At 38.0% G+C, this 11,249-nt stretch overlaps 1 long non-coding RNA gene across 1 annotated transcript; it reads right to left on the minus strand.

Moving 5' to 3' along the window:
- Nucleotides 1–2,986: 2,986 nt before the first annotated feature.
- On the minus strand, nucleotides 2,987–5,320 carry LOC147020300 (uncharacterized). The gene is made up of 3 exons (XR_015061744.1): nucleotides 3,803–5,320; nucleotides 3,488–3,545; nucleotides 2,987–3,142 (listed from the first exon to the last, which is right to left on the minus strand). It is a non-coding gene; the product is annotated as an uncharacterized LOC147020300 (long non-coding RNA).
- Nucleotides 5,321–11,249: the final 5,929 nt, after the last annotated feature.

Genomic DNA, 11,249 nt, shown 5'->3' on the forward strand with positions numbered 1-11,249 from the left:
AGATTTAATTAGAATGTTAAATAATGAAAAAATTATAAAGTTAAGAAAAGGTAAGGCTCTTTTAGAAATTCAAAAGAAATTTTATTGGTTTCCTGTTGTAAAAAATTATTTTGGATACAGGAATAACAAGAAATCCTGATGAATATATGTATAATATTCTATGGGGTGTAAGCGATTCAAGGATAGTAAGGGATGAGGAAGGAGTTGAAGAAGAGAGGGAAGAGGAGGAAAAGGAGAAGAGGGAGAAGAAAGAGAAGGAGGAAAAAGAGAAGAGAGAGAAGGAGGAGAGGGAGAAGAGAGAGAGGGAGGAAAGAGAGAAGAGAGAGAGGGAGGAGAGAGAGAAGAGAGAGAGGGAGGAGAGGGAGAAGAAAGAGAAGGAGAGGGAGGAGAGGGAGAAGAAAGAGAAGGAGGAGAGGGAGGAAAGAGCGAGACAAAATAAATATCAAAATATGGAAACCAGTGAGATTAAAAAAAGATTAGGGGTATTACAGAAAATAACTCAACCCACCGAGGAGGAAAACAAAGAATTGATAAGTCTATTTACAATACTTTCGACAAGACTATTGACATCGAGAAGACAGGTATTTTAATTCAAGTTTTTCATTTTTTATTTTTTCTTAAATAAATGGGGAGAGAGTGAAGGCATTTCTAAGGATTCTTTATGTTTTAAAAATTAAGATTCAAATGTGCATGTTGGAAACTAAAAAGGTTTTTGCACTCTGCAGGAATTTTTCTCATAAATAAATGAGTTATTGTCTCAAATGTAAAAAGAAAACTAATACTAAAAATATTTCATATATTAAAAGTAAAAAATAACAGGGTTATACAAAAAGGTATATGTTCGGTGTGTGGTTCAAAAAAATCAATTTATCTCCCAACACAAACTAGGAGGAGATATACAAAAGTTTTTATCAGGAAGTAAATTTACAACTACTGGAATACCAGGGGAATTACATCTTCCAGGGTATTCTTTCTGTGGTCCAGGCACAAACTTGGATAAAAGATTAGATGAGGCAGATAATCCTAAATCCTGGAGTAAGCCTATCAATAGAGTTGATGAAGTGTGCATGAGACACGATATTGATTATGGGAATACCACAACGTTGCAAGAAAAGCATGAAGCCGATAGAGAAATGTTGTATAATTTGTCTCTGATACAAAATCCAACCTTGAGAGAAAAAGTTGATCGGTTCATTGTGAAGAAGATGATCAGTGCTAAATTGAAACTTGGTCTTGGAAATTCAAAAACTTATAGGCTCTAATGATGCCATTAAGACTGAAGAGCAATTAGCTGATGAATTACATAAACCAATATTCACAAAGTTTCAGAGAAGGAAAGTTTATTCCAAGGAAGTTGATTATATCTGGTCTGCTGATTTGATTGAACTCAATAATGATAAGGGGTACAAGTATGCTTTAACCGTTATTGATTTGAGGAGTAGATATGTGTGGGTTGTCCCTTTAAAAAACAAAACAGGTAATACTCTTATGTTAGCCTTCCAACAGATATTTAATAAAAGTAAGAGAAAACCTAAAAAATTGTGGACTGATGAGGGTAGGGAGTTTTATAACAAGACATTTATGAATTTTCTAAAAAATAACAGTATTACATTATACAGTACCTTTAATGAAGGGAAGGCAGTTGTTGTTGAACGTTTTAATCGTACCTTAAAAGAGAGACTATATAAAAAATTCACACAACTCGGTTCACAACAATGGTCATCTTTTATTCAAGATATTGTGGATAAGTACAATGACACGATTCACACGTCAACAAATATGAAGCCATCAGAAACATTTACAAAATTAAAATATGAAAAAGAGATTAATGTCAGAAAACCTAAGTTCAAAGTTGGTGATATCGTAAGAATATATAGGTGGAAATCTCATTTTGAAAAAGGTTATACGAAAAGATGGACCAACGAGCTTTTTAAAATTGTTGATGTAATAGATACGGTTCCTTGGACTTATAAGATATATGATTTGGAAGGGAAGAGATTTTAGGTTCATTTTATTCACAGGAATTACAAAAGACAAAGATAAATTGAAATTTTTTGACTCCGCCCCTTTTTGGCTCCACCCACACAAGCCCCCGCCCACACAAGCCCCGCCCACACAAACCCCACACAAACCCCACCACACACCCCCACAAGCTCCAATAAATTGTAAGTTTTGGCTCCGCCCCTTTTTGACTCCGCCCACACACGCCCCTCCCACCGAAGCCCCGCCCACACAAACCCCACACAAGCTCCACACAACCTCCACACAAAAACTCCACACAAGCTCCACACACACAAACCCCACACAAGCTCCACCCATATTCATCATATTCACATAATTAGTGATTAGTTAATTAGTTCCCCACACACACAACATGTTTATTTAATTAAAAAATTATCCACCCATCCACACAAGCTCCACTCATCCACCCATCCCCCCATCTCTCCACCCATCCATTTATCCACATAAGCCTCATCCACATTCACCCCTCCCACACAAGCTCCACCCACATAAACCCCTGCCCATATAAACCCTGCCCACATAAACCCCTCCCACATAAGCCCTGCCTGCACAAGGTCCACACAAAAACTCCACACACATAAACGCCTCCCACACAAGCTCCAGACACATAAACCGCCGCCCGCACAAGCCCCACCCACACAAGCCCCACCCACACACACACACCCCGCCCACACAAGCCCCTCCCACACACACCCCACCCACACAAGCCCCTCCCACACACACCCCACCCACACAAGCCCCCCACCGAAGCCCCGCCCACACAAGCCCCGCCCACACAAGCCCCACCCCCCTCATCCCCCTGTGCGCCCCCACCTTTGACCCACCACCTCCCTCATCCCACCCCCCACCCTTCCCCACACACGCACATGGGGAGGGGAGGGATGGGATGAGGGGGTGATGGGTAATTGGGGAGCGCACCTACCCCCCTCCCCCCCCCCCCCCAACCCCCCCTTTACATCTCTTTTATTCTTTTCTTGTAATTCAGAATCAAGTAATTGTAAACAAAACAAATATAATTTATTAATATTGAAAATATTAAATATTCATTTGCGAGAATGTACAATCTTTCCCAGCAATCTTCTTCAGATGCCTTGTGATTTCGAAACTCAGACACCATATTCTGTTTTGAAACAAAAAGTGGATAATAATTAGGTTCTATAAAGATAATTACATGGTAATATGAATAAGCCTCGTTGACCACTGAATTAACACACCAGGAGCCTGTCATCCTTTCAAGGTCAATAAAATGAATTCCAGTGTACTGACAAAACCACGTCCAAACTAATGATGCAACCAACATAAGGCGGCATTCTAAAGAGAGAGTGATATTAATAATAATTCAGAAATATTTACCTCCAGAAAATCATGTGTTGTACGAGTGATATTAATAATAATTCAGAAATATTTACCTCCAGAAAATCATGTGTTGTACGAGTGATATTAATAATAATTCAGAAATATTTACCTCCAGAAAATCATGTGTTGTACAAGATTGCTTCAACAGCTGATGTTGTGCGATAGTGCTGAAAAAAAAAAAAAAAATAAGTCAAGGGTATAGATGAAGAGACAGACAGGGAAAGCAACACACACACACACACACACACACACACACACACACATACACACACACATAGACACACACACACACACGTGCCTCACCATTGGTTTAATTCATTCGAGATCAGAGACCAGTCATTATAAATCATTGGCCTCTTCAATAAGAGCAGAGAGAGGTAGGTAGAAAGACAGACAGAGAGAGAGGCACACACACGTGTCTCACCATTGGTTTAATTCCTTCGAGATGAGAGGACGTGATAAGACTTCATGCCACTCATTGAAAATGTCTTTCAATTCTCTTCTAAAATCATTGATCTCTTCAATAAGAGTATTAATTTCATGAACCACGTCGTGATATGTGAACTCAATTTCTTCCAATGCCCTGTCAGGGAAAAAATATATATATATCAGAATTATCATGATTTAATTAATAATCATTTGCTTCATCGTTCAAAGAGAAAAGCATACACAAACTTACCAACTCTGTAGTGGGCTGTTGGCTTCATCGGAAGAAATATCGTCCATGCCTCAGTTGTAAAAATGAAAATCCTGTCTGGCAGAAACTTTGTCTGGCGAACCGCTTATAAAGCAACGATGAGGAAATTGCTTAATCATTGGGTGTGGGCACAGGAAATGACAAGCTTCTCTTAATGATCTCATCTGGCCACCGCCCGAGTTGCAAATCGTTTTTGGACATAAACCACGCCATAAAAGTTTTGATTCAAATGTTTTCAGTTCGTGTTCTGAGATAAAATATAAACACGAGACCTTGTCTCACAGAATAGTTCCTATTTTTTCACAGCATGACAGTCCAAAACCACTTCCTCATTCACACAGCACGGCCGTGTCAAAAAACACTTCCTCATTTTCACGGCATGAACTGAAAACATTTGAAACAAAACTTTTTTTCTGGCATGGTTTATGTACAAAAATGATTTGCAACTCGGGCGGTGGCCAGATGAGATCATTAAGAAAAGTTTATCATTTCGTAATGGCACAAAAAGGGGTATCTTAAAAAATATAAAGATTCAAATGTTTTGTTTTTCAATATTTTAGATGGGGATTATTGTGCAAAGAAAATTAAACTATTGAAGGAATTTGAGAATGAACAAATGTTTATAGGTTCAATGAGTGAGCTAAACAATATGCATTGGTTATTTGATAAAGAGTGCCCCGAGGCTTAGACGTTTCAGATATTTCTTTAGAATCACCTTTAACAAATCTTTATCTTGTTGTATGGGCTATTTGAATAGAGAGCCCCTAGGTTAAAAGGGGAAATAAAAAATGACCGTTTTTACAGCCATTTTTCCCTGTTGTGCAGGGGTTTGGCTTTTTCTTGAGGCAATGTTTTATGGCCGGATGCCCTTCCTGACACCAACCCTGGTCGCCTCTTACGACACACAGGGATATGGTACACCTATTCTAACCGGGGCATACACCGGGACCAGTACACTGGCACTCATTTCGCCGACCTCGGAAGGATGGCAGGCTGAGTCAACCCCCTGGTGTTAATTCAGCAGCCAACGGGATTTGAACTCAGGACCCTGGGATCCCAAGCCGCCACCCTAACAACTAAGCCAACACCAGGCTCCAGGTTAAAAGGGGAGACAAATAAATATACCTTGGGCTAAAAAGGGGATTTATTTTTTCAGGGGAAAAAAAAGAAAAATTTCATGGCTGAAAATCCCCCATTCATTTACATGGGGAAAAGTGAGCCAGAACCAGTATTCTTTCCCTACTTATATATATATATATATATATATATATATATATATATATATGTATATGTATATATTTCACATCTTCAGCAAATTTGCAGATTAAGCAGAATGTGCATTTTGAGAGTTAGAAAAGAACCTGGGTGGCTGAGATCTGAAACTGTAATGTGCCAGCCCCGAGGAGCAACTTGCACCTTCAGGACCAGGGGAGAAAATATCCACCGTGGAAGGAAAACACTGCAGTTTGTCAGCATTAGTGTTCACCCAACGGCACACACAATGTGGAGATAATAGACATAGATGCTGGAATGTAACACTGACAGAACACAACAAGGCGGCAGTCAGGAAAAGTATGTAATGTAGTCACTCCATTTATGGAAACAATAGCATACTTTCCATGATTCCTTGTCCCCAGCAATGTAGACACAGTATACATTATTTTGATTTAAAGCAAAACGAAAATGCCATTTGGAACGATGTATTTTCATGACGGAGCTTTTTTGTTATAACCCATATCGTGAAAAACGACAACACTACTTAAGAAATTGACTTGAAAAGTCCTCCGTCTAATCCAATTTTGTTGATTTAAATATCACGTGTATAAACAGTTATGAATTAATCATTACAGCTCATATTATATTGAGTTATTTTGGAACGTTTTCATGTAATCTGGAGAAGAATGGTTGTGAGATATCTCAAGGTTCACAGCAGGCTTCACCTGTGTTGAAAATTGATTCATATGGAATGGTGAACAACAAAAAAAAATAACCAAGCAATAGCAAAGTATCAATAATCGTTGTTTGTACCACTTGAATCAGATGTTTTCAGAGCTGTCACAAATGCAGTTGTTTAATGTTCTGTGGTAGGTAAAAAATGAAATACTCTATATTGGACATGGCAAGTCTAATTTCAGTTGAAGGACCAGATTTTTTTGTGGTTTCTGAGGCGAATCAATAGTGTTTACCTCTGAAGCACCAACTCTGTGGTATAATGATTGGAGTGTCTGCTCTAAGTCTGGTCGGTCGGTGGTTGAAACCGCGACTCGGGGCAACTCATGTTAAAGACTTTATAAATGGGACATGCTGCTCCCTTGCTTGACACTTAGCATTTAGAGGATAGCGCACAGACAAACAACCATAGCTTGGCATTCCAATGGAAAAGGTGGGAGGGGTAGGGCCTGAAAACCCCCAGCAGATGCACTATTTCACCAAATGTCATGGGGACATCTCTTTCCAGATGTGAGAATAGCCCATAAGTGTATCACATCATGAAGAGACAACACGGGTTGAAGAACGCAGACAGCAGCCTTGTGATGCTCCGAAACTCTGAGCAATCAGATTTTCCATGACTATGTATGCTGTATGGGCAGTTCCCGTGACTTTGGATAGCGTTCAATATACAGCACTGTTATAAATGACCAGTTTATCCAATTTATTTATTAGTAATGAATACGTTTTAAAAATTTATTATTTGGCAATCTCAGTCATATTGTTTCATAAACAGGCACATTATTGTTTTAAAATCAATATCTTTCTCTTTTATTCGCTTATAAAATTTCACTTTTGTAATAAAACAGTTTTCCCCAGCTGATATATATATATATATATATATATATATATATATATATATATATATATATATATATATATATATATATATATATATATATATTTTGCAACAATTTGCCAAATTATTTGGCATAGTGGGGCAATAATAACATTTATAGGTACCGTGAAGGTGCGGAGAACAACATGATTTGCATGTTATAATCCAATGTGTGAAAGGCAAAGGCTACAAAGTGGAACATAATCAAACTGCTGGAGGTTGTTGTAATAAAGCAGTTCGGATTCGTGATATAATAAACCAATTTTCTTGGAGTAGTGATATTGTGACAAACAGCACATCAGTCAATGTGAGCCAGAGGAATACACAATTGGAAACATTTAACTAACCCAGGAGCCAAGTAAATTATGGCAAATTCAAAATTATCTCATAAATGGGAAAATTAGTGTTAAAAATGATATCTTTCAATATTTCAAAAATATTTATCAATGATTGGTTTGTCAATCTCTGTTAAAGAAATAATAATAATAATAATAAAAATAATAATAATTTTAAAATAATAATAATAAGCATCATCATCATCATCATTCTACAAAGTGTCGTTGCTGCTGAAGGAGTTACTGGGAAACAGTTTGAGTTAGGGATATGCTGGGTGGTTTGCCATTGCTTTTTCAGAAGTTCATAATATAATAATAATAATAATAATAAAAAAAAAATAATAATAATAATAATATGCTCCCTTAGACAAAGCTTTTGACACAGGAAGAGGTCATTAGGCCATCAAAGCTTGTGCTATTATTACCAACCTATAGTTGTTTGGCCATGCTCTTTCCTTTTTAAATGCTGAGCTTCAAGCAAGGAAGCAGCACGTACCTTTCAAAAAGTCTTTGGTATGACTCGGCCAAGGTTCAAACCACCAAGCTCCGAAGCTCAGAGCAGACACTCCAAACATTACACTACTGAGGTGTGTTTGAAATGCAGGAGCTTGTAATTTGTTCAGGGTGCCGGCAAGTGTCAACAGAAATCGAAGTGTCAACATCACCGTCATACCGAAGAAAAAAAAAAACAAGAAAAAAAAAAAAACAGGGAGTCTGGAACACTGACGCTAACCATTACATTGACGTGTTTCGACTTATGAGTAACTTACAAGTAACTTTTGTCGACGTGTGTCAACGATCGCGTAACGTGCGTACAATTTATTCCCATTGCATGCGGAACGTGTGAGGCATACGGCAAGTACATTGCAAAATGTTTAACACGTTTAAAAGTACAAGACGTACTCCACTTACTACGACGTATGATAGCATACTTTAGCGTTCTATTCACGCATACCAAACTTACCCATACCGGATTCGACGTGCGCCAGTGTTTTAGATGCATTTTTCAGAGGTCGGCATAGCCTGGCAAGATCGCCAAGGTGTGACTGCGATGTTGACACTTCCATTTCTCCGGCGGTTATGATTTGAATCATTGTGTGGCAGCCTTTTAATAGGCTACGCCACGTGATCGTCGGCGATACGTGCAGCGCGATATGCATAAGTTAGACTATCGTTGGCATAGGTTGTGAACGCCGACAACAGGCTAAGCATTCGTTGGTATAAGTTATCTATAAGACAACGAAACGTTCTGTGTCCATTACTAATATGTTATGCATACGACCAACTCATTATGAATACATCCGAATCTTAAAAAAAACATCAAAAGTTCAGCGTAAGCCAGCGTTTTACATACATTTTGATACATTGCCATTGCTGGCTAAAACGTCAAGGTGTGACTGGGCCTTGAGACATGAATATTTGATGAAAATCAGTCACCCTATAATTAAATAAATCGAATTATTGTGTCCTTAAACGTCATGCAATACACGTCGTTTAAATGTATTTATGGTATAAGCTGCTTCTATAGGAAACTAGAAAACGGAAGTGAAGTTAATGTTGTTGAGAGCTTTAGATTCCAAAAAAATGAAGGAGGTAAAGATGCGATGCCTGTGTGCCGGCCCATCGGGGTGAGCAATACTCCATAGGTCTATAGACGAAGTCCTTGTATACTATAAGTAGTTCTGATTTTTCAATAAATGACTTGGAACGAGGGAGTAGGCCCATTGTGTGGCTGATTTTTGGAATGCAATTGTTATAACTGTGTCAAATAGCAATAAATATTTCATTTTAACATTTGGATTAGCAAATAAACACAGACACAATCTTTTAACATAATGAGCACTGCATAGGCTTGCTCAACTCCATCTCACCTTACACCTCCCCCCACCTCACCTTACACCTCCTCCCACCTCACCTTACATCTCCTCCCACCCCACCAACAATTAATTCTTCATAAAGCAATTTCATTCCTAACTGTACCTGGAAGTGGCATCTTGCTTTACTAAAGTGAAAATTTAGAAATAAATGTTAGTAAAACGAAAAGCTGTTCCTCATTGTCTTACAGTTTCACCACAAACCAAGGCAGAGATGGCAATCACTGTAATCGCACGTGGAGGGGCATTGTACTGATTGATTGATGAGAAGGGAGTGGAGGGTTGAGGGGTGAGTTACCCAGATTCCCAGAAAACTGTACGACCATTGATAATCATTAATAAATAATATGTAACATTTCCCTTTCCCCCACTTCCATGATAGGCCATTCGGCCTATCATATCTGAATTGTTCCTGTCCCCATTTGTTATGAACAATGTTAATATTAAATATAGATGGAATGTTAAATTCACAATCACTTCCCCCTTTCTTCACTTATCCATATTATAATTCACGGATCAGTGTTTGTGTTTATTTGCAAAATCGAACATTTTTCAAGTCGATTGGTCAGTCAATTTTGTTATTCTGTCTGTTTGTCTATTTGTCACCTATAGGTCACAATTTTAAACCGACCTTCACGAAATTTCACCACATGGTAGAGTTTGTCGTGAGGAAGAAGTTTATTGTTTTTGAGGTCAAAAGGTGAAAAAGGTCAACATTGGCCAAATGTCAGCAACTTGGGTGAGATTTCAAAAATCCTCAATTTTGATCCAATTGACTTGAAATTTGAAGAGGATTAAGAATTCATGTCAATGAATTCAACGAGTCAATTATTTTTGAGGACAACATAGACCAAAAGGTCAACATAGGCCCAAGGTCAACAACTAAGGTGGTATTTATAAAATCCTCAATTTTCATCCGATTGACTTGAAATTTGAAGTGGATATATATTTCAGGTCACTGAATTCAACCAGCAATTATGTTTGAGGTCAACATGGACCGATAGGTCAACATCGCCAAAGGTCAACAACTAAGGTGATATTTCTAAAATCCTCAATTTTCATCCCGTTGACTGAAAATTTGAAGAGGATTTGCAAATCATGTCACTGAATTCAATTAACAAGTATTTTTGAGGTCAATATCGGCCAAAAGGTCAACATAGGCCACATTTGTAAAATTTTCAATTTTTATCTGATTGACTTGAAATTTGACGAATATTTGCATATTTGGTCATTGAATTGAACCACCAATTATTTTTAAGGTCAAATTTGTTTTATGGATTTTGCAAGTATCGTGACTGCATGATAAGATGTGTTCCTTACAAAATGGGCAAAATACCTAAAACTGGTCTTGCCAATGGCCTTCATGCATTTTCAACATTGTTGACATTTGTTTAATGGAGTATTTATAGAAAGCAAAAGCAACAACAATATTGTCAGCTTCTTTTTGAGGTTCTCTCATGGTAATAAAATCCTTGTAAATGCCATTTTTTACAGTAAAACATTATCATGCTTTATCAACTCATTGCCACCAGAATTATCCACCGTTTTGTGGCAACGTGATGGAGGAAACGATGACCTCACTATTGTCCTGTGGTGTACAGTAGCGTGTTGTACAAGTAGTACAAGTAGTTCTGTGGTGTACCATTGGGTCAAACCTTCCAATATAGAGAGCACCAACTGATGAGTTAAAATAAATTATGTTCATTTAAATTATTTAAACATCATGGGATACAGGTGCAACAGACTTTTCTCGTCTCTAAGTTTTATTGTATGTGTTTGCATGTGGACCATCTTCATAATATTTTATTTTTCTTCACAAGAACCTTGAGAACATGAGCACTTTAGCACCACACTCAACCACACTTTTCAAGACCGATTAAAGTGGTGTTAAGGTACCGTTTCGGCATTGGGGAAATCGTTCTTCTTTCATTTATATGCTAATGGAGCTTCACTGTCTGAACCTAATTAATTTGTATTCTCTTCTGTCATGTCTCCAGGGTTCAGATGGGCTTTGGAAAGGGCAGCCCAGCTGCTGGCTAGGTAGTAGCCACACAGATGGGCCTTAACTGTGGCAGCAGCATGAAGCTAAAGATGGTACAACTCACTCACATAACATGGTGTTGCGCATATTACTTGCA

This window comes from Eptatretus burgeri, chromosome 9, assembly GCF_056783735.1.
Source record: "Eptatretus burgeri isolate ZD-2024b chromosome 9, Ebu_testis_v1, whole genome shotgun sequence".
Classification (NCBI taxonomy): Eukaryota; Metazoa; Chordata; class Myxini; order Myxiniformes; family Myxinidae; genus Eptatretus; species Eptatretus burgeri.